A 24,090-nucleotide genomic window follows, 5' to 3' on the forward strand; every position below is an offset into this window, starting at 1 on the left:
GGGATTTTGGCTTGCCCCGCATGGCAGCTTCAGAAGGAGCTCCTATCAGAGTCGTCAGGGTGTTCCTGATATCCCAGCCAAGCCGGGTGTCTACACTGGTGATGAGGCCCAGGGGCAAGCAGTGTGTCCTCCTTGCAGCCACTTAATGGCCTGAAGTCTTTCTTGAGAAAAACTTGCTTCCAGTTCCAGTGTCAGAATCTATTTCCACCTTGTCTGGCTTTTCTACCCAGTTCCCCCCAGTGCTAACGATCCATAATGAACAACATGAAGATGGCGGGGAGGCACGGGGAAGCAACAACAGGGGTATATTATTTAGGGGCTCGATGGCAGAAGGATATCTAAGGAAAACAATTTAGGGAGAAAGGAAGAGGACTTCCATTCTGCTGGGTGGAATAAATGTTTGACTGAGCAGCATTTTGTCCAGCTGGGGAAAGGCCAAGACTAATTTAACCTTTGGTCAGTCAAATGGTTGGGAGTTAGCTAGTTTCCTTTTCCTCTTACATCACTCCTAGAGATTCAGACAAAAATAACACGGTCCCGATTACATGACATTATGGGCTCTGCAAATCCACCAGGGGGGATGGTGTTGAAACCCCTCAGAGACAAATTAATCCTAGCAAAGCAACAGCTGTAAGATTGATACAAACAGAAGAAACAACAGCATATTGGTTCCAGGCTTGGTTCAGAGTTGATCTTAATCCAAGCAATTAAAACAAAGGGGTTAAAAGCACTAATTTGGGAGCTTTTCTGTTACTTGAAGATGGTGTTTTATGAAATGCTCATCAATCCTCGGTGTGTTAGAGTCTGCTGTTTGGCACACTTGGGGATTTGATTCCTAAATTTGATCCTTTTTTTTTTTTAATCCTTATTGTTTAAAATGGAAATAAATGCAGTGAGAAAGAGGTGAGCTCAGCTAAAGCAGAGCTTCAGCTTCAAGCCTTCTGTCGGGGTAGCCGTGGGGTGGGAGGCGCTGCTGCCCTGGGTCCAAGGCTGGCATTCGGGGGCTGGGCACCTGCCCCTCCTCCCTGGGCAGATCACATCCAGAGCGGACACTTGAACATTTCCTGAAAGTACAGCCTGCAGCCCCTGGAGGACAATCTGCAGAACTTGTATGCACCATTGACACTCAAAAATCAAAATATTTCCTCTCCCCGGGACACAGCAGCCCTCTGCACACCCGCTCACTTTGCAATTGGGCATTACTTGGAGACCCAATATGAACCCTAGAATAGAAATCTCACAGCTGGAGCTGAACTCAACTGAGAGGAATACACTTTTAAGACAAGAAGAAACCAATTTTAATGAGTAAGGGCATGGTGTCTATAAGGAGACTGCCTGGATCCCAATTTAGCTCAGCCCATTGCTGTTTGCATGACCTTGGGCAAGGCCCCCTCTGTGCCTCAGTGCCCACCTTTGGGCGATGAAGTTAAGAATGGCATCTACATCATGGGGTGGCTTGGGAGAATGGATGACAATGTTTGCAAAGTGCTCAGCATAGGCCTGGTGACTGAGGACAAAATAATGGAACTCCTGTCACCATCAGAACCATAGTCTTAGAGGTCTTGGCAGACTTCTGGCAAACAAGAAATTGGGTGGCAGCTGGTCCCCCTGAAATGATCTTCAAGATTGGCCTAATTTCTAACCCTCTAATCATAAGGGCAGAGACAGTCAGGACGGCAGCCACATAATCAGTGAAGAGTCCCATTGCCAAGTGGCAAGCAAGCTGAGGAGCTCTGAGTCTTTCTCCCAGGGACAGTCTCTGCTAGCGTAGGGAGTGGGAGCAGTTACTGGGGAAAAGGGAGTGAACTTATCAAAAAATAGAAGGCAGCCGTCCCAGCACAATAGGGCATACTGATGCTTGGAAGCTGTTTCCATGCTCATTGGCTCACACACCCATCTGTCCATCCATCCATCCAACCATCCATCCATCCATCCATCCATCCATCCATCCATCCATCCACCCATCCACCCAAGACCTCCACTTAATCTGTGCCTGGTAGGCCCTGCCTAAATTCTGTCCGTACAGCACAGGCATTTAATAAAACTTATAGCCTAGTGGCAGAGCCATGTTTAAAACATAATCGAACAACACTTAATTTAAAATTGTGTCAATTTTATGGTTTATTCCTGAAGTTGGGCACTATGATAGGAAACAATGGGGGGTCAACTTTACAGTAGGGTTCAGGGGGCACCCTATTAATGAGCTGACAGAAACGACCCCCAGGCAACTGGAGATTTGAACTCGTGCCTCCTCGTGTCTCAGGTCAACAGCCTCTTCCCATGAGCTCTGGCCCTCCTTGACTTTGGTCTTGTAAACTGCCACTTCTGGTTGTGCAATACACTCAATTACATAGTTTCACCCCGGGAATAAGCATTAAATTAGTGCAAGGCATTCATTCTCTCTGTGCAGAACTGGGGCCCAGCTGGGGTGGGGGGGGTGCTTGTCCACAGTCACACAGCAGGCTGGGTCAGCACTCCTCCCCTGCCCGCGTGACTCAGTGCTCACCCCCTGACCCCTCTCACAACCCACTTCTTCCCCAGGAAAGAATGATGAGAGGCACACATCTCTTGGAGAAATGTCTCCTAGAGAAAGTCCTTTTGGGGCACCCCAACTGTTGGGGGAAAACTTAGTCCCTACTTGGAGATCCTTGACCGCTTCTAAGGTTCTTCTGGGACCCCACCATTAAATAATCAATAATTCAAATGACATGAAATCAAATGAAATAGAATGAAATACAATGAGCCATTGCAGGGCACGTTAGAGCGAAAACATCCAGAACAAGAATCATGGCTTCTTGGTTCGCTGTGTTTATACTCAGACTGGCCTGGCTTCCGGGTTGCTCTACCCCAGAGGGAACATATTTCTGAATATTTCGGACTTGTCTATAGACCTTTTGCTAGCACTGCACATAACTAGTGGGACTCCAACCCAGATCTTTTGACTCTCAGCCCAGTGCTTTTCAACTCCAACATGTGAAGTTAGTAACAAATTCTGTTTGGGTGCATGAAGGCTACAGAAATGGTGAATATTTCAAATGGTGATTTCCCATGGGCAGATAGAATGAGGCAGACAGTCACTAATTTATTCAGCAAACATTTGCTGAATGCCAGCAAGTCAGGCCTTGTGGATTTCCTGGTGAATAAGACCATTTCAAGTCCCACCCTCATAGAGATAATAATTTCCAGAAAATTCATACAATAAACACATAGTTACCCGGATAATGATTAATTATAACAGTACTAAGTGCCAGGTGGGTTTGTACCGGAAAAACTTAGAATCTGCCTTCCCACACCAGGTCCTATTGTGGTCCTACCCATCTCAGCACACAACAACCCCCTCCCCACAGCGTGGAAGTCAATAACCGAGGAGCTTTCCTCATTCCAATCCGATACCAGAGCCCCTTGATTTTGTTTCCTAAATATCTCACCTCCACAGCCCTTGTCTCCAGCAGAATCATCGTCTTCTGCCAGCACCACTGTAGCCCCCCCACCAGCTCTACCTCCCCAACATGGGGCCCCCGCAATCCATCCCACATGGCAGCCACAGTGCTAGACTCAAAGGAAAACCTGATTATGCCACCCTCTATCCTTTACCTCTTCTCCCATACCCTTCTACTCCCACCCCTGTCGCACACGTACAACCTCAAAGGCTCTTTGCTCTGGGAATCAAAACAAGCTCCAGGACATCTTCTGCACGGTCCTGGATATTCTGCCCTTCCCTCCTTCCTCATACCAGACTCACACTGGACACGGCTGTACTCTCTGCTCCAGCCACCCCAGCCCTCTTTAGATTCTGGTAGGTGATTGTCTCCTGACAAACAACCTTTGCACGGGTTGCTCCTGTTCTTGGAAGGCTCATGTCTCTCCTGTTGTCTAATACAACTTCCCTGACTGACCTCCCTACCTAGGTCCAGTTCCCAAGGAATGCATTCCTGGAGCTCATCACAGTTGCACTCCTACGTCCACCACCTTGACTGGCTGCTCCCGCGAGACGGTGAGCTCCGCAAGGGACAAGCTTGTCTTGACTCATTGAATTTTCAATATCTGACCCAGGGCCTGGTATAGAGTAAGGAATGGATGAATGGATGAATGAATGAATGCATGAATGAACTCCCTGGGGAACTTTGGGCTGAGAAGTAGAAAACAAACAGAAGCCAGTTGGATAAAGGAACTGGGGAGGCAGGAATATTCCAGTCTGAAGGAAAAGCATGCCCACGGGGAAGAACTGAAATAGACTCTCCCTTACTTTCCAGAGAGAAACTGGGGGCACAGAGAAACTATGTGAAGATAGTGCCCTCCCTCCTGAATGGGGGCAGGGAAGTGCCGTCTCAGCTCACATGGGCCTGGGGGCTGAGGCAAGGAGCTCTCTGTAATGAACACAGTTCAGGAAGGAAGCAAATAAGCATACAGCATAAAAAAACCAGAGCTATTTCACAATATCAAAGTCATGTCAATAGACCAAAAAAAAGGTTTTCATCATAGACCATACTGTGGAATCCTCAGGAAAAAAAGAGAAGTTTTACTTGTCATAGAGACAAATGCTCATTAAGTGATTGAGAGAGAAAGCAGAGATAAGCATCCCCCAGGGATAAGGACCAAACAACAAAGGAAGTGGTCACTTACCACTCTGTCTCTCTGAACAGGAAGAAGCCTGGGAAGAGGAATGGCCCATTAGCCTCTGCCAGCGCTGAGCCAGAGCCATGGTGGATAGGATAGGGCTCTGATGTCCTGTCGAGAGTGTGAGAATCCTGAGGAACGCGACTGGGTTTTTGTCTTAGTCAGCTTGGGCCGCCATGATAAAATGCCGTGCCCTGGGTGGTGTCTATGGCGGAGATTTATTTCTCACAGTTCTGGAGGCTAGAAGCCCAAAGTCAAGGTGCTGGCAGATTCAGTGTCTGGTGAGGCCCTCTTCCTGGGTTACAGACGGCTGCCCTCTCACTGTGCCCTCACGTGGCCTGTCCTCAGTGTGTGAACATGGAGAGGGAGCTGCAGTGTCTCTTCCTCTTCTTATAAGGGCACCAGTCTCATTATGGGGACTCCCACCCTCATGACTGCATCTCCATCCAATCACCCCCCCCAGAACCCTGCCTCCCATTGCCATTACATTAGAAGTTAGGGCTTCGACATAGGAATTCTGGGGGACACCGATATTCAGTCTGTAACAGCTTTGGCTGTGGGACATTCAAGGAGACAGAGAGTAGGTACAAAGGTGCTTGAGGAGGCAGCAAGGGTGGAGGAATAGGGGCGAAATCTCCTCAAACACTAGTCTGAGGGCTCCTACCTGCAGTTCGCTCCAGCCCAAGGGACAAGTTAGCCGAAGTCAGGACTGCCCCACTCCCACTGGGTATGGTTTGGGGATGTTCTCTTAAAGCTTCAGGAAAACAACTGTGTGTAACTCATCCAGAGTTGGCATGTGGTCTGTCAGTGGGAACAGATGTGGTGCAGTTGGAGGTAAGGAGGCATGGGCGCCACTGGGGAGTCTCCGAGGACCCTGGATTGCCTGGTGTGACCTCGCGTCAGGATGTACTGCAGTCACTAGGGAGGCAAAGACCACAGACCAGCCGAGAAGCCCGCCAGCCCCGGAGAACGTATGGCCCCTCCTTTGCTCTTTCCCTTCCCTCAGCAGGTTCTAAGGGGGAATCGATGCCACAGAAAGGAGAGACCCTGTCGTGCAGAAGGGAACTGGGGTGTTGATAGCACAGGACGGAGGCCCTGCATCCAGAAGGGCAGGGTGGGAGAGTCACAAGGTGAGGCTGGAGCAGGGACCAAGGCCAGCAGCCTCGAGGCCACGCTCACTCTGTTGGACGGATTCGAGGACAGCCAGAAGCCATGGGCAGGCTCTCATGGTGAATGCCACGAGAGGGGCACCTGGGTGGCTCAGTCGTTAAAGAATCTGCCTTCAGCTCAGGTCATGATCTCAAGGTCCTGGGATCGAGTCCCGCGTGGGCCTCCCTGCTCAGCGGGGAGTCTGCTTCTCCCTCTCCCTCTGCCTGCTGCTCCCTCTACTTGTGCTGGCTCTCTGTCAAATAAATGAATAAAATCTTTTAAAAAAAATGCCATGAGAGTCCCATTTGTAGGTCCACTGGCTATGGGGTGGGTGATGGATTTGGGGGAGCAGGAGTGGCTGCAGGGAGGCCATCGGGAAGCCACTACCCAACAGACCCCGGGTGAGAGAGGGGGTGGCGGCCTGGGCCACGCGATTCCGGAGGAGGTGGAGGGAGGAAGTGCTCCCCACACAGGGCGATGAACAGCAAAGGCGGGGAAAGGAGGAGGCGGCGGTGGCCAGGTAGACTGTTTCTGGGTGGTGGGTGGCACGGTCGCCCGGGCTGGGGGGACACCGGAGGGGAATCCCACACTCTTTGGAGGAAACCATTTCCTTGGCGATTTCCTCCAGAGAATTCCACAGGCAGCTAGCTTCCCGGTGGCAGCGGTTCCTGTTGATGCGGTGACTTCCCTCCTCTGCACAGCTCTGTGTGGAAGTGGGGGCCTGCGGGGGCTGTAGTTTGCTTTTTTGCCTTTGAAATGGCTGGTTCTCATTTCCTCCTCTGCATGCTCTCTGAAGTGCTGTGTTTGGGAATGTTACATAACGGCCCTTCCCCATCTCTCTCCTGTTTTTCTTTGCCTGTGGACCTCCCTCCCCGACAGGATGGTGACCACATCGGTTTCAACAGAGGGAATTTGTCAAGTACCTGCCTAGCAGGCCAGGGCTGGGCTCGGTTCTCTGGAACTGCTGGGGAGCCAACAAAAGCCTTGGGGATTAAAGTGTCCTCCTTTCCTGAAAGGTTTAGACCTCGGTGACTCCCTTCCCTGTGGCTTCAGGTGCATTCTGGGGAGGAGCCCTCTGGTTAGTATAATAAAGACGATGATAAAGAATCATAAAGGAAGGATCATTCAGGATGCCACAGGAGAGCTGGCTAATGGATGCCAGCTGCGTGCCAGCTCACTTTTGCTCTTTCTGGACTTAGAGCCAAAGCGCTTTATCTTTCAGCTGTTGCAGATTTTCCACGTGCAGGTCCTGCTTTCTCTCGGCCTCCCATTGTATTTCAGCAGCTTCCTCTGCCCCCTTTGTCTTCATCTCTCTTCTGGCAGTTTCTCTTTCTTGCCCTTGGTTTTCTGGCTTCCGGTCTCCCTGGCTCCCTTGCTGACTCCTGGCTCCTCACATGGTTGTTCCCCCTCCCCCACCCCAGCCCCTTCTCTCTCTTTCTTTCTCTCCTTGTCACCATTTGTTCTCTATCACCCTCCTTTCTGGCTGGCTGATGTTGGAAACATTTCAGGAATTTTTAATTGAAAATACCATGAGAACTGTTATCACCTCCGTTTCACCAGGGAGAGAACCCGCGGCTCGGGACGATGATGGGTGCCTCCCGGGGCGGGTGGAGTTTAATATCTCACCTAGGTTAACTGGGGCAGCTGGGCTCTGCTAACCTAGGCCCCGGGGTGGAATGTGAGAAATGAAATATGGTCTGACAGGAAAGAGGGTGTGTTGAATAACCAAAAATTCCTATAAAGTCGGAGGAGGTGGGAGAGGAGTACAGGATGAAGAATTAGTGGAAAGAAACTAAACAACCAGGAATTCTACCAGCCTTCTCTCTCTCTCTCTCTCTCTCTCTCTCCCTCTCCCTCACTGCCCACCACAAAAATGCCTGTGTGGGAAAGCAGGTACCACCTGGAAGCTGGAGAAGGAGCTGGAGCCTCCTTGCTCCTGCCTGGAGTGCTGGGTGCCCTCCCTCTGTGCTCACAGCTGTCCCCGGCCCTGACTCTGCAGCCTGGGTCAGATGAGCTCAGCCTCCTTTGATCTCCTCCCCTGTGAGGTCACCAGCTCCCCCCCCAGGCCTTGTCCCAGGTCCCAGGTCAGCCTTCACATCTGCAGGCCTTCCGAAACTGGGAGGCTGAGGAAGACAGCGACAGCAGGCCGCGGTGGGGGGCGAGCTGGCCCTGCTTACGTAACGCCGCGTCAGAACCGGAGGGTCCTACCTTCCACCAGTTGCTTTGGAATAGAGAAGGCAGGCAGGGATGCCGGGACAATAGGGCAACAAGATGGCGCTCTGGTTCCTTCCTCCTTTCCTACATCCTCAGTTGGAGTCGGGGGCTACAGGGGCCTGGAATCACAAACTACGGGAGCTGGAAGGGAGCAGAGCAGGCGTCTCCTCCACTCTCCCCAGCCTGGGCCCAGGAGCCAGCGAGCAAGCCCTCCCACCCACCTTTCAAGCAGGGTAGGTCCACCTCTGTTTCCTGTAATGAGGTTCTGTGTGAGAGAGTTTGAGAAAAGGATTCCACTGCTGAAAACACTTCAAAGCAACATTTTGAAACCCACTGATTTAGTCTAAGCCTCTCCTACTTATTTATGAAGAAACTGAGGCCCAGAGAAGCTATGCAAGGTGCCAGAATAAGATAGCTCTCACTACATAGCCAGCCCAGCCTTGGGTCTCCCACACTCAGCTGATCTCCCCAGCCCATCCTCATCCTTCTAGACTCTCAGGGCTGCGGGTACTTGATGGGGGAACTGAGGTCCAGAAGGCCCCTTTGGTTCCCCAGCGGAGAAGGTATGATTTTCAGGTCTAGAGCAGAGCAGTTTCTCTGACTCTGAGGATAAAGTACCGCCAGCATTTCCCTCTTGAGCTGTTGGGATTGACGAAGAACTTTTGCCCCCTCACAGATTTTCTGTGGCTATGCACTGAGCTCCGTTAGCCCCAGAGCTAGGAATCCTGGAAATCACTGAAAGAAAGAAAGAATGAAGGGGTAGGGGGAAGCAGAGAGGGAGGAAGGAAGGGAAGGAGGAAAGGAGGAAGGAAGGAAAGAGAAAAAGAAAAATATATTTGCCAAATAGGACATATGACCCTCTTATTCCTGATGCATAGTCTGGAAAATGGGGAGGTAAAGAAGATAAATGCTCTTGGCCGGCTCCCACCATATGCCAAAACTAAACATTGAGTTTTATGGCGCATTTTCACTTGATACTATTCGAAAAGGAGACAAAAGCAGAGAAAATGAAAACCCGGGAAGGAGACATGGGGTCAAGGGCGTGCCATGGCAGGGCAGGTCAGGAGAAGCCAAACATCTGGGCAGGGAGATGGCAGGACCCACCCGGGGTGCTGGTGGAGACGCTGCCGGCCTGTGACCGGAAAGGGAGAAGGCTCCTCCCAGGGCCGGGGCCGAAGCAGGGCAGCCCTCACCTCCCTCCTCCCAGATGTCCCTCCCTTGGCCTAAGCGTGAGCAGCTCGGCTAGCACATGGTGTTTGCTTTTTCCTGAAATAAAATATCATCACCTGATCTTAGCTAAGTAACTGTGAACTTGTAAAAGTCTGTTTGTTGTTCCCCAGAGACCCATTCAAATGGTTTTTCAGATGAATTTGTTCATTCAAACACTTTGCAATGTTTCTCTAATTATTTCTCACAGCCCTGCCCTGAGCGATCGTTATTCCATCTCCTTCGCTCAACCCTGCTGCAGGTGAGCAAACTGAGGCTCATGGGAGGGGTGACAGGAGAGGTAGAAACCAACCACGGAGCCGTCCTCCTGACTCGCAGACCCTCGTGGGCATCTTCCGAACCTAGAACTCTTGCAGAACCGCAGGTCGCCTGCGTCCCGCTCACCCCGGGCCCTCGGCCCCTGCGGCTGTTTGGTTTGGCCAGGACGCAGCATCCTGTTGGTAACCATGAAGAAATTTTACAGCGTGTCAGGAGTGGCGGTGAAGCTAGTGCATTTCAGTCTAAGAAAACGAGGATTCAAGAGATGGAAACTAATGAGAACAGGGTTCTAAGGAGTCTTAAAGAGATTGGAAACTTAATACAGAAAAGCATTTGGGGAAATATATTTGGGATTTAGTTCTCATTCTTCTAACTCATGAAATATGTTGCTCAGGATCCTTTCCTGTCTCCCTTCGAGTTTGGTCCTGCGCAAGTATAAGGGGGTATAGGAATTATGAACTCATCAATTAATATTAATTATAATAACATTTAAGTTACAAATTATAGTGTATTATATGATATAGCATCATGTATTATTATAGATAATACATAATGATAGTATATATTATATATAATATATTACGATATATAAGTATAATATGTCAATAAATATGTATTATAATATGTAAATATTATATATAATCATGTAAAGAAGTAGGGCATAAATATTATAGTGATAAACAGTATGATAATCATAGAACAGAATGTACAATAAATATTAAGCAAATATCTGGGGCTATGTGCAAAGTACTATTGCTGGTGTTGTATATACATGTTGGGAACTCAAAGCTGAATGAACCCCTCAGAGACAGGGTGGGTGGACTTGGGAGTCAGACGAGTCTAAGGTGGGAGCAGAGCGTGGACCCACCACCACCCTCCCTTAATGGTTGAGCTGGATCTCCCCCAAGAAGGCTGCCCCTAAGCCCCGTGCCGGCAGTGTGGTGGCATTAAGGGCTCTCAAGGAAGATGTCATGAAAAGTCTTCCAGGGTTAGGGAGCTGCCCAGAAGGACATCTCTCTCCTTCATCGCCTCCATTTCCGCTCTGTACTAGATTGTGACCCTTTTCCTCTTGGGCACAGGTGGCCTTATCTGCATCGCCTGGCACCCAGTGCTAGGGCAGGGCTGGAGGGGAAAACCCCGCAGTAAGAGCAGAGCTGGTAGGAAAGGGCGCTGGCCTGGCTCTGAGAGGCGGGCTGTCCCAGGCCAAGGGAGGAGGCCATTGGCTGTCAGAGAAGAAAGAGTCAGGAATTTCTGGAGGTAAGGAGTCAGGGCCGAGGCTGGGGGAAGGTGACCTGGGAGGACAGGTCAAGGGGCAGGAGTAGGGGCAGACTCCCAGTGTCGTGGAAGAGCCCAGCCCTGAAGACCTGGGAACTCCCAGGTTCATCCTGTTTCTGTCTCTAGCTTGCTGTGTGATGTGGGGGAAGTCACTTCTGCCTGGCCTTGGTGTCCCGGTTGGTAAAATGGCCTGGGACTCAATTTCTTTCCGGCCCTCAAGTTCTGAGATTCTATCTGGACTCTGGCAAGAAAGAAAAGTAATGCCTGAAATTACCAGAGAGTAAAGACACTGCACAGTTCAGGCCCAGGACCATATTTTGGGTAAAAAAGAAAACTGGCCTGGAAATAGGAAAAATGGGTCTGGCCCCACCTTGCCTCCTTATTCAGCATGAACTTGGGCAAATCATTTCATTTCTTTCCTCAATGGAAAAATCAGAGCATTGACCTTCAAACATTTTGTGGCTATTTTAAAAAATTTTCTTTTTTTTTTAAGCTTTTTTCCTTTTTTTCCTAAGGGTGGGTGGGGGAGGGGCATGGGGGGAGAGAGAGAGAATCTTGAGTAGGCTCCATGCCCAGTGCAGAGGCCATTGTGGGGCTGGAGCCCAACACAGGGCTCTATCTCAAGACCCCGCGATCGTAACCTGAAGCCAAATCAAGAGTTGGACACTTAACCAACAGAACCAGAAATTGCTAAACAATTTTATTCTTTAGCAAGTGAAATCTTTTACTAATGTCCCATGTCAGACAGAAAGAAAAAACAAAAACAAAAACAAACCTGTCCTCACTGAAGCAATAGGGTAGGCTCCTGAGTCTATCCCTATGACTCTGGGGGGTCATTTAACTTTGGGGGGCCTCTATTTCCTCATCTGTAACTTGGGAATACGAACTCTTACGATCTCATAGTTAATCGGGGGAAATGAGACAAGATATGTGGAAAGGCTTTGCAAACCCTAAACTGAGGTACAAATTCATACTCAGGCCTGTTGTCAACTCCTTCATCATCTCTGCTGGTCAGAAGTCAAGTCCTCTCAAAAGCACTCCCAAAGCTCATGGCTATGGAAGGAAAAGATATCTGTTCCTCTCCACCCCAAAGCATGGTCGGGGCCAGTAGCCCCAGAAACCAGAGGCAGCGTCTGCCAGGTTTGTAGCGGAGGCCCTGGCAGCTATGGCTAGGGATACATGGGGATGGAAGCTGGGCCCCCTGCTACCCCCGCACTTAGCCACGCAGGGGTCAATGAGCAGTGCAGAAAAGGAGATCTTCCAGAAGGAAGAGGGTTCTCTGCGCCCCAGCAAACCTCGTGAGCAAACCTTCCAAAAGAAGCTATGGTAGCAATAATCTGGCTTTAAAATGTTTCCCTGTAGCTCTGAGGAACACATTTGTTTGGGATTTCTTTGTTCCTCCACCCCCACACCCCAGCTGGTTACCCTGCGGATCATGAGCGGCTCTGGCCTAGGAACTACTTCTCCAAAGAAGAGCTGTGATTTCCCCCCCAGGTCAGCCACCTTGCCTTCCTGCCCAGGCCCCTCCCCTGCCCCCCCCAGCGCCCCCAATGCTCCGCGTGCTGTCCTCCATCCATCCTGTGCATTGGTTTTGACTGGGCTCCAGCCTGTGGGTCTCGGCAGGTTGGGCTCTAGCAGAAGGAGGTGGGTTTGGCTTAACCTGCTCTTTGCTGCCCTCGCTCTTTTGCTCCTCGTGCTTCAAACGGGCTCCTGCTGGCTTTAATTAAGCTTGTGGAGCCTCCCCCAGGGCTGGCCCTCACGAAATGAGGTGACCCAGCTCACCAGGGCTGCTCCCAGAGGCCCCTCCACTCCGGGCTTATCACAACAATTTCTGCTTCACATTTTCCACAGAACATTGTAACCTGCACAGGAAAACATAGCCTGAAAGTGCAGGAGCCAGCCAGGGCACTAGACTCCAAACAGGAAGGCTTTGGATAGTCTTGGTGCCCAAAGGGCTTGACCTTTGGAGAGATTGCCAGGGAGAGACTTAAAACTTCTTAAAACCATGGAAAATGGCTCCTGGGCAGAGCCATAGGGGGCCACGATACAGAGTCAACAGAGTTTTGCGACCAGGCCACCACCTTTCATAGTTCTTCCGTAGACTGAATCCAGGATGTCCCGTTAGGTGGGAGTTTGTCCCCTAGCCGGTGGGGTGATACTACTACAGTCTGGGATTCAAGAGCCTCAGTGGCTTTCTCCTCCTGCCGTTCCAGGGTTATAACCTGAAACTCTTACACAGATCCTCAGGTCTTGCAAAAGGCAGCTACTGGGGAGTGCGACATTGTGGCTGTATCAGTCAGATCAGGTTACATTACACTGTAGTAACAAACAGTCCCACAGTCTATGGCTTAACATGCAGTAGTTTATATTTCATATAGTCGTTCGAGAACCCAGGCCGACAGAGGTTCCACTGTTTGTGGTGGGATCCTGTGGCCCCTCTGGTGGATAAAAACACAAGCCTTGGGATCAGAGAGAACTGGATTCAAGCCCCAGTTTTACCACTCACGAATTGTGGATCTCAGTCCGGTTAACCTCTGAATCCTGTCTGTATTTTTTTTTCATTAAAAAAATGGGATCTAATATATGTACATATACAGTAAAGTACCCCTTTTTAATGTATAGCTCTGTAAGTTTTGATGAATACAGCAGGATAGCTACCACCACAATTTAGATATAGAATAGTTCCACCCCCCACTCCCTCCAAAACTCCTGGTCACCACTGATCTGTTTCCTATCCTTCGAATTCGCTTTTTTAAGAATGTCGTATAAATGGATTTATACAAGATAGCGTTCGAATCTGGCTTAGTTTAATGCACCTGAGATTCATTCATGCTCTTCTGCGTATTTGTAGCTTATTCCTTTTCATTGCTGAGTACTGTTCATTTGTATAAATATAACAAATGTACAAACCACAGTTTGTTTACCCAAGCTTGTAGGACATTTGGGTCCAGTTTTTGGACAGGTTATTGTGGGAAGCTTAGCTATTATTTCACTTGGGTAAATATCTACATATCTATCTAGAAGAGGAATCACTAGGTAGCATATGTTTAAATTAAGAAATTGCCCCACAGTTTTACAAACTGACTGTACCATTTTGTATTTGTATGACAAATGTATGAGAATGTCAGTCTTAATACTTAGGGGTTTTTATTATTGCTGTTGTTTTATTAGCCTCTTTAATAGATGGGTGGGTAATGTTAAACTCTGTGGTTTTCATGAACATTTCCCAAATGATTTACAGTATTGAGCATCTTTTCATGTTTATTGTCACCAGTATTTCCTTGTTGGTGAAGCATCTGTTTAAATATTTCCCCGACTTTAAAATTTTGTTTCTTATTAACTTTTGAGAGTTCTTTATATATGTGGATTCAAGTCCTGTAGCAAATATGTGATTTACAAATATTTTCTCCTAATTTTGACTTCTATTTTCATTCTCCTGACAGTGTCAAAAGCAAAAGTTCTTAATTTCGATGAAGCCCAATTTACCAATTTTTTCTTAGGTGATCATGCTTTTTCATGATGTTTCAAGGAAATGAAAATTAGCAAAGATTTTCTTCTAAGTTTCTTCTAAAAGTTTTATAGTTTTGGATGTTGTATTTCCAATTTCGAGTTAGATTTTGTATATGTTACAGGTAGGTATTTAACAATTTTTTCCAATATGGCTGTCTGTTTGGTCTAGTACCATTTATTGAAAACATTGAATTGCCTTTGCACCTTTGACAAAAATCGTTGAGGTAAATGTGTGAGTCTATTGATGATTTCTCAGTTCCTTCCATTGATGTATTATATGTCTATTCTTTCATCAGTACCATACTGTATTGATTACTGAAGCTTATGGAGAGTCTTAAAATTGGGTGGTGTGAGTATCCAATTTTATTCTTTTTAAAAATTGTTCTAGCTATCCTAGCTCCTCCGTTTTCCATAAAAAAAATTCTAGTGACCTTTTAGATTTCCACAAGAAAAGTTTTTGCTGAGGTAGCTTTTGATTGGAATTTGCAATGACCTATAGATCAATCTGGAGTGACTTAACATCTTAATGATATTGAGTTTTCTAATCCATGAATATGGTATTACCATCTTGTCATTTATTTAGATCCTTCAATATTTTCTATCAGTGTTTTGTAGTTTTTTGTATCTTTGTAATACAGATATTACACATATTTTGTAAGATTTATACCCAAATATTCCATGTATTTTAGTGCTGTTGTATACTCACTTACTTGTTAGTTCTCCTGACTTTAAAAAGATTTCCTTAGCATCTTCTAAATAAATGATCATGACATCTTAAAATAGAGCTTCCTATCTGGTTGCTTTTTATTTATTTTCTTGCCTTATTGCACCTCTATTGTACAATTTAAATAGGAGTGTTTTAAGCAGACGTATATACCTTGTTCCTAATCTTAGGAGAAAGCATTCAGTCTTTCACCATTAAGTCAGATGTTAGTTGTCAGTTTTTTCATAAATAGCCTTTATCAAGCAGAGAAAATTACTTTCTATTCCTAATTTTCTGGTAGCTGTTGTTGTGTTTAGTCATAAATGAATGTAACATCTATATAGTTTTGTGTTTCTTTTGCATTCAGATGATCATATGGTTTTTCTTTTTTACTCTGCTTTCTTTTGCTTTGGGCAGATGTGTTATTTACTCTGCTAATATGGTTAATTGCATTGATTTTTGAATTTTAGACCAATTTGCTTTTCTGGAATAAGCCCCATTTTTCATGACATATTAACTTTTTTATATATGCTTAGATTTTATCTGTTAAAATTTTGTTATGGGTGTTACATCTATATTTGTGAGATTGGTCTGTGATTTTATAATGTCTTTTCCTAGTTTTTCTACCAAAGTAATTCTGGTCTCATTGATTGAATTGGAAAATGTTCCCTCCTCTTCAGTTTTCTTGAAAAATTTATATGGAATTTATATTATTATTTTTTGAAGATTTTATTTATTTCTTTGACAGAGAGAGACAGCCAGCGAGAGAGGAAACACAAGCAGGGGGAGTGGGAGAGGGAGAAGCAGGGTTCCCGCTGAGCAAGGAGCCCGATATAGGGCTCGATCCCAGGACCCTGGGATCAGGACCTGAGCAGAAGGCAGACGCTTAACGACTGAGCCACCCAGGCTCTCGTATATTATTTTTGCCTTAAATATTTCACAGAATCAGCGGTAAATCCATCTGGGCCTTGGAGTCTTTGTTCGTCCGTTTCTGTGATGGGAAGGTCCACAGCTCCAGGTTCTGTCTCTTTAGCACATGTTTAAGGATCAGCAGGTTCTCTATTTCTTCTTGAGTGAGTTTTGGTTGTTGGTGTTCTTCAAGGAATTTGTCTGTTTCATCAAAGTTATCAAATGTATTGGCATAAATTCGTTCAAATTATCTTCCTTTTTCTCTTTCAATGCCCTTCATCCTGATATTCTTAACTTTTGTTATAATTTTTCTTTTAATCAGTCTGGATAGATGTTTATTAATTTTCTCGATTTTATTAATGAATCAAGTTCTGTTTTGTTGATTTTCTCTATGGTTTTTCTCTTTTTTATTGCACTGACTTCTGTTCTTATCTTTATTATTATTTGCTCCCTTTTTCCCAGTTTCTTCATCTGGAAGTTTAGCTCATTTCTTGAAGAACTTTCTTCTGATATATGCATATTAGCTAATAATATTAGCATATAAATTTCCTTCTAAGCATTGATTTAGCTATATACTGCAAAGTTTGATATGCTGTGCTTTCATTTTCATTTAGCTCGAAACACTTTCTAATTTCTAATTTCCCTTTTACTTTCTTCTTTGATCTACGGACTCATGGATTATCCAGAAATGTGTTAGTTTCCAAATATTTGGGGGTTTTCCAGATATCTATTTGTTATTTCTTATTTGTTTCATTGTGGTCAGAGGACAAACTTTGTAGGATTTTAATCCTTTTCTATTTATTGAAATTTGATTAATGGCCTAGAATCCAGTCTATCTTGGTAAATGCTCTGTGTACACTTGAAAACAATGCGTATTCTGCTGTTGTTGGGCTGTTTCAGTGATGTGTGAGCAAACAGAAAATGTACAAATGAGCTTAAGTCTGGCAAAGTATTAAGTAGTGCAATCATGGAAGAATTTTCCAAACTATAGTTATAAATTACAAATGTCAAGGTCTCTGTTATAATTCGGGAAAAGGACCAGGAATTTCGTTCTGAGCACTCATAGATATAATCTCATTCAATCCACATAATAGCCTTTCAGGATAAAAACATCAATCCTGGTTTTATTGATAAAGATATTAAGACTTGTAGAAATTAAATAATTTGTCTAAATTCATAGAAAGTGACAGGGTGGAGATTTGAACCTAGAACCCAAAAAGTCACACTCCTAACTGCAGTGCTATAGTTTTGGGATACAGAGAAAGCCCAGAATTTGGAATCAAGTATGTCCTCGGGCAAGCCAACCTCTTTCTGACCTAGGCTATGGGAAGAACGTTCTTCCTAACTCTTAGAAGTTCAATGCGGCTCAAATAAGATGAGTTATGAGTGCCTTGAAAGCTGTGAAGCTAATCGAAAGGCATCACTACCTGACCAACAGCACTGTCAGAGAAGGGCACATGAAGGCAGTGGGACTGGATGTGAACACACAAATAGATTAAAGCTCAACTCTACAAAGGTGAAGCCTGGAGAAAGCAGTGCCTAAAATTACCAAGTGTGTAAATCCAAAATTTTAAATTAGAGAATATCTCTGGAAGCTTGAAAGGTACAAATTCAGGGCAAGTAAAAGAAAATATTACCTCACAGAGAAAATGATAAATTTATGTAGCTTATTACCTCCGGGTGTGGTATATGCTGAAAACACAAAAGAACTCAAAACGTTTTGATAAATTTAGAGGTAATACTTAAGGAATTATTAGGGGATGATCTTATTCTTTGATACATACCCCTAAACTCTCAAGATTGAAGTCAAGAAGATTCCTCAAAACTCCTTAGTGCTGTCAAATTGAAAACAGAGCTGGACAGTGAAGTAGATAGATAGATAGACAGACAGGCAGATTTCATTCAGGACTACTACAATAGGAGATACAAGACCCTGAGATAGAACCAGGCTTAATTCTGAATATGGCGTGGGCCAGTGGGAATTTATAGCCAAGGAGTGGGGTGGGGTCAGTGGATAGAAAATTACTAAGAGGAAACATCAGGCGTAAGGAGGATCCAGGGCTAACCTGACCTGACAGGACTTTTGCTGAAGATAGGCCTGGGTAAGTAGACCACCTGGGGGTGGCGGAGGTGGAACCCCATCAGATATCCAGGGGAGAGAGTTCTGGTTAAACTGACTTAGCAGAGTTGTTGCTAAAACTGGATTTCACGAGGAAGTGCACAGATAGGCCTATGAGAAGGTTTGGGAGACCAACTAAAGTTTGATCAAGCAAAGAATCTTTGTCAGTGCCCCTTCCCCCCCCCACCCCGCCCCAGGACAGAGCTGACGTGAGAATAAAACACCTGTGGCAGACAGCTGTGTCAACTGTCAGCTTCTTGCAGAGGGACCTTTGGGATAACTTCAATGATAGAAATGTTGAGTTTGAATTATGGTCAGAAAAGAAAAATATGGAGTAGGCCACTGTGCACCCCTCCACCACCAAGTGGGATCCTGGCAAAGGCCCCAGTTTCCCTACCCAAAGAACAAGCTGTGGGTAGACTATTAGTCTCATTTTATACTCCTCTCTAGCTACCCGCTTACAAGGCCACCCTGCAGACTGTGTCATCTCCCAGAGCTGCTCCACCTCTAAGGTCTCAAACCCCAGTGCTTCAGCCTCTGACCCCAGCATCCTCACTTCCAGGCCTTCGACTCTTCAACTCCTTCACGACATCTAGTTTCCTGCCTCCTGCTTTTCCCACTGTCATCCAGTCTCCTCTGGCTCTATTTCTTCCTCCCCACAGTCCAGATCGTTCTAACCAGCATCTTCAACTTCTATACCTCATCCCTCTGCACACTTTCCTGTGAACCTCCAACTCTGGGTTATCTCAACCAGCCTGGATCCCCATTCCCAAACCTGGGCTGCTGAATGATGCTAGAAAAAGTGCCACATGACCTTGGATGGAAGTCATCACTCATTCCCTGCCTTCTGGTCGGCTCTGCAAACTTCTCCTAGGTAATGCTCTCTCCTACTCCCTCGGGGGCCACTAAGAATCCCCACTGCCATCCTCGAACCCCCCAGGAAGCCCTGCCACCCTTGCTCTGCAGATGACTTTGACTCCTGCTATCAGATAGTCTCTCTCCACTTCTACCTACAAGCTGTCTTCGTGCACCATCACCTTCGTCCCTTTCCCATTCATCTCAGAAGACCTGATGTCCTTCTGATGCCCCAGGTTAATTGCTGCACCTGAGCTCTATACCACAAAACACCCTCTTCCCGCCAGGCTTTTGTTCCGTTAATTATTCCCTCTTTTAAACATTTCCCCCTGCTTATTCAACCTCACTGTCTTCACCGACTCCCTCTGCTTATCCCATAAACACACTCAGGCATCTGCCATCTTACAATTAAATAAAGAAAGAGCCTCCTTTGGCCATTGTTAACTTGTGTGGGGATTTGCATCCCTTCACAGCTCATATTCTGGAACATGTTGCCTACATTCACTGGTTCTGCATTTCAACCTTCCATCTGCTTCTTAATACTTTAATGACGCAGAGAGATCGTCTTTCTGAGAGCCACAAGTTCTGGTTGTAATGGGGGATGTAAGTTATCAATGATCTGTGACATTGAAGTAACCTGCTTCATCCCCCGGCCTCAGTGCCACAAAGAGAACTTACTTGCCCTGCCTGTCACCTAGCACATAAGGTAACAGACAGAAGAGCATGTGGAAGGAACAGAAGACAGGATTTGTTTTTTTTTTTTTTAATAAAGCTCTCCCTTCTCTCTTGCTTCTAAGTAGCACACATTTTGAAAACAGACGACCAACGGGGATCGGGGAATATTCCAAAACAAGTATGCAATCTTCAACGGCAACGGCGAGGCACTGTCGCCTGGAGGCAGCAGGATCGACTGGATGGATGACCTTTTGAGGTCCTCTCTAGCATGCAGCCCCTCTGAACTCCAAGGCACAGGGACCAGGGAGCAGGGACCCCGTGAGAAGGAAATGCTGTTCGCACCTGTCCAGTCTGGGGCCCAACTGGTAAAAGGTGAGAACACACTGGAGAAGTCAGGAAATGGCCTGAAGTTTTCTCATTTTCCATCCGTTTTGTATCCTGCCTCCATGTGTTGGGGGGTGCAGGAGCTCGGATTTCATAAACAGGGTCTGCGGAGGCAGGAAGCTCATGCCGTGTGAGCTGTTTTCTTCCCCTGCTTTGCCCACATTTTACAAATCTCTTTCCTCCTTTCCCTTTCTGGTTTCTCACCCCTTTGCCTCTGGCACTATAAAATCTTGGCAGGCCCTGGAGCCAGATTTATTTGGGTTGAATAAACAGTTAAATGAGGTTTTATTTTCTTGTTTCGGCCCTGAATTGGAGGAAGGGGAGTTACACTGCTGAGCTGGCCTCTTGGGAAGCCATTACATAATTCTGCTATTCCTCCAGGAAGATTTCTTATAAATAACGCTTATTTACAATAAATCATCAAGATGTTGAGGAAAATCAGGTCATTTCATACAAGAAAGGTGAGCAAATTGAAGGAAATGAGCCAGAGACCCACATTTGGAAAAGGACACCTCTCTGTATTTGTCCAGCCCTTTCTTCCGAGCAGCCACTCGGACTGACTCCTTTGTCCCTTTCCGAAACGGAAATCTGCCTTTGAGAAGGGTCGCTTTCACATGATTGATCACGGCAGCCAAGAGGGGTCCCATCATTTATTTCTCTTAAAATGCTCACCAAAGAGGTGCCTGAGGAGGCGGCTCTGGATACAGACTTGCTTACGCATCGTATTTTGTGTTTTCCAATCATAATGAAAATAACTTTAGAATCAACAGTATTTTTTTTATTATTATTATTAATCAAAGACTCAAAGGGTTAGGGATACATTCAGGGACGATTCCATCCAGTGGTTACTACTCGTGCACGGGGACAGCAGTCATGGCTGTGAGTATAAAGATCGTGGGTGGTTTTGTTTCCCTTTGTACATTTCTGTACAAATGATGGAGTGAAAAGTAAGGAAGATAAAGTTAAAAAGGTGGTGTGTGGGTGCATGTGCACGTGCTTTGCGACTAGGGGTGTCCCAGGTTCATTAACAGCAACTTTTTTATTGGACCATCTAATTGGCATGTAATAGTCTATTAGTTTTTGGTCTACGATCTAGTGACTCAACATTTGCATACATGACAAAGTGATCACCTCCGGTAAGTCTGGTTACCATCTGTCATGACCAGCTAGTTTCGTTGACCGGGTGACTTATCCACTGCTCAAACAATTCTAAAAACACAGCAGGATTGTGGGTGTGATACCACACAAAATAATGGATAACACAGAATAATCTGTTTCTCTTTCCACCATCTTCCATGCCCCTGCAGGATTCGTTTGATGACAGGAAACCATCCAACCAAGAGTATGTCCAAGTAAGATAGATAGGCATATATATCTCCAAAACAGAGGTCTTTCAAGAGGAAAAAAATCTCTCCACAATTCTTGCCAGTTTCTAACAACCCACATTACCCCGAGGGTTTTCAACAGAACTAGTCGGCTGTAAAATTCCTCACTGCAGTTTTGTTTTCAGGGAAGAAGCCAAGTGGCTGTTTTCCAAATATTTATATTACATTAGATAATGGACAATTGAAGTCCTAAGGGCCAAAGTAAAGAGTCTCGAGCCATTAGAAAGTCTAATTCCTGGTGAGGAAACTGTCCTGTAAGGGTGAAGGTAGCCCTGTTAAGCTCTTCCTAAGCAGTGGAGGAAGTGGACAGGTCTGAAGTTCTAGTTGGAGTTCTACAAACGAATGTGCTGGAAGTCCCTTGGCCTACATTTCCTCAACAGCAAAAATAAAATAAGAAAATAAAATAAAAAAGAGAAAGAGAAAAAGATGCTGGACTTGACTATCTTTAAAGATCCCTCCTCCTCTGATGTTCTAATGTTCCAGAAAATGCCCAAGGCCTGGAAACTTTGTCATTTTGTGTGGAAGAAACAATGGAAGCCATTGATCGCTTGCTATGAGATCGGATCTTTACGTCTTTTGAGATCCTTTAAAGAGTTGCCCCATCTGCTTGGCTAAGGAAAGCGACAAATGGCACCCTCCTCCACCCTCCCACTCCAGTATGAGTCCCATCTGTCCCAAGAGGATCCTGCAGAAACCTCTATTAATGTCTCCTCGATTGTGTCCAATAATAATGATGGTAATGATAATGATAATGTAATTATCCCGGTTTATTGATGTCAAGTGCATGTTGATTACAAATGGAACAGGAAGTATTTACTTGCCTCCTGCTTCTCCAGGCTGGTTGTGAAATCAGAGCCAGGCTTTGGAGCAAGCACGAAGCCTGCACCTTCCATAATTGTAATGGGATCCAGATGTGGCTCAGTCCCACGAAGGCAAGTGATGAAAGCAGTAAATGGGTCCCATGCACATATGCTCTGCCCAGGTGGGGTCCACTTCCAGCTCCCTCTCCGTGAGCCAATCCTGTTCTGCATTTCCTCCAATTAACTCTGATGATGTAAAAAGATTAAAATGCATCCCCAGCGGCGGCTTGCACACAGTAGGTGCTCACGTATACTTAGGTATATTCCGGTGCTGGCAAGGCATCCCAAGGAAAGCGGTCTAAAAGCCTCTGAATGTGTGCTGCTCTTAGGGGGATGCTGGGGGAGGTGGACATTTCTTGATATCAGAATGGGCGAGCGGGAGGCCAACACCACAGTGAGGAAGAGCCTTTCAGGGGAACCGCTGCACAGAATGCTGAGGACTGAGCCCCAGGGATGAGGAAAGGGGCAGAAGCCAAGTGTCGAGAGCAGGAGAGTCAAAGCACACGGCATCTCGGAAGCCAGGAGGTGGGAGTGTCGGGATTGGAAGGGTGTCTTTCTCGCTATTAAGAGCCCTGAAGGGCTCACTGTCCCCTTACGTTCAGTTCCCCTGTTGGAAGGTGGTGGGTGGGCTTTCCCTCTTTCCCTCTACTTTCCTTGGTATTCACCATCCTTTCCTCTCTACACACCCCCGCCCCGATATTGAAGTGTATTTCTACCATGTTAAGTTCACTGTTTAAAAAAAAGCTCCGTTTCCTCAGCTGAGTGGAATAAGAACATGTTGGGTTTCGCCATGTTGGTGGACAGGCAGGTCTTCGTTACATTTTTATGAATATCCGCCTCTCATGAGAATGAAGACAAGTGGGACTTCTTAACACAAAACACTCCTAGGGAGAAATTAACAAAAAATTTATCATTTTTTTTAAACCTAAAAAAACAAAAAACACATTTAAAGAGTCTCTTTACTCATCAGTCACAGAGGCCCAATTGCCAAATAGTTTAACATTGAAGTGGCTTGATTTGAAAAGCACACTATGTTGTGATCCGACTTAAAAAAAAATTTGTGATTTTCAGTTTTGCTCTAGTGTTCGAGAGCATTTTAACATTGTCTATGTAAATTGTATGTTTTTTAAGAAATTCCATTTTGGAGGTTTATTGCAATATTTAGGTTATTATCAGGAAATTCCATGATTCATATGACTGAGTATTTGAACCATTGAAGCTGATTTAATCAAGAGCCACATTTTTAAATTTTTTATTTTTATTTTTATTTTTTTTTTAGATTTTATTTATTTATTTGACAGAGAGAGAGACAGCCAGCGAGAGAGGCAACACAAGCAGGGGGAGTGGGAGAGGAAGAAGCAGGCTCCTAGTGGAGGAGCCTGATGTGGGGCTCGATCCCATAACGCCGGGATCACGCCCTGAGCCGAAGGCAGACACCTAACCTCTGTGCCACCCAGGCGCCCCCACATTTTTTATTTTTGATTAAAAAATTGTTTTCCAATTATGCAAATACACATGCTCATTATACAAAATTTAGAAAATGCAGATAAATCAAAAAAGAAAAGTAAAAATGAATCTAGAATCCCAACTTTCATAAATTATTCATTCAAGAATCTTTATTACCATTTAGGGTGACATGTTTGAGGATGGACAGGAGCACTAAGGGACCCGCCTCCAGGACAATAGGCTGTCCTAGGCAAACCTGCATCTATGGCCACCCTATTTATCCAATACCTGCTGTGTCCCCAAAATTGTGGGTGGTGCGGTGAAGATAGCAGTAAACAAGCAAAGATCTCTGCTCTCGTTGGCACTGTATTCTAGTGTTACCACTGATCGCAGTTCACACTGGATATATACATGTATATATATATTCTCCTAGTCACATATGTGGACATCTTTTTTTCTCTCTTTAAGTAAAAACACTGTGTATTTTATCATTTTAACGAAAAT

At 45.7% G+C, this 24,090-nt stretch overlaps 1 long non-coding RNA gene across 1 annotated transcript; it reads left to right on the forward strand.

Annotated features, from left to right (window-relative positions):
* The first annotated feature begins 6,258 nt into the window (after positions 1–6,258).
* Positions 6,259–19,854, forward strand: LOC117802221. The gene is made up of 4 exons (XR_004625285.1): positions 6,259–6,286; positions 9,398–9,448; positions 14,547–14,599; positions 19,637–19,854. It is a non-coding gene; the product is annotated as an uncharacterized LOC117802221 (long non-coding RNA).
* The last annotated feature ends 4,236 nt before the right edge of the window (positions 19,855–24,090 follow it).

This window comes from Ailuropoda melanoleuca, chromosome 5, assembly GCF_002007445.2.
Source record: "Ailuropoda melanoleuca isolate Jingjing chromosome 5, ASM200744v2, whole genome shotgun sequence".
In the NCBI taxonomy this organism is placed as follows: Eukaryota; Metazoa; Chordata; class Mammalia; order Carnivora; family Ursidae; genus Ailuropoda; species Ailuropoda melanoleuca.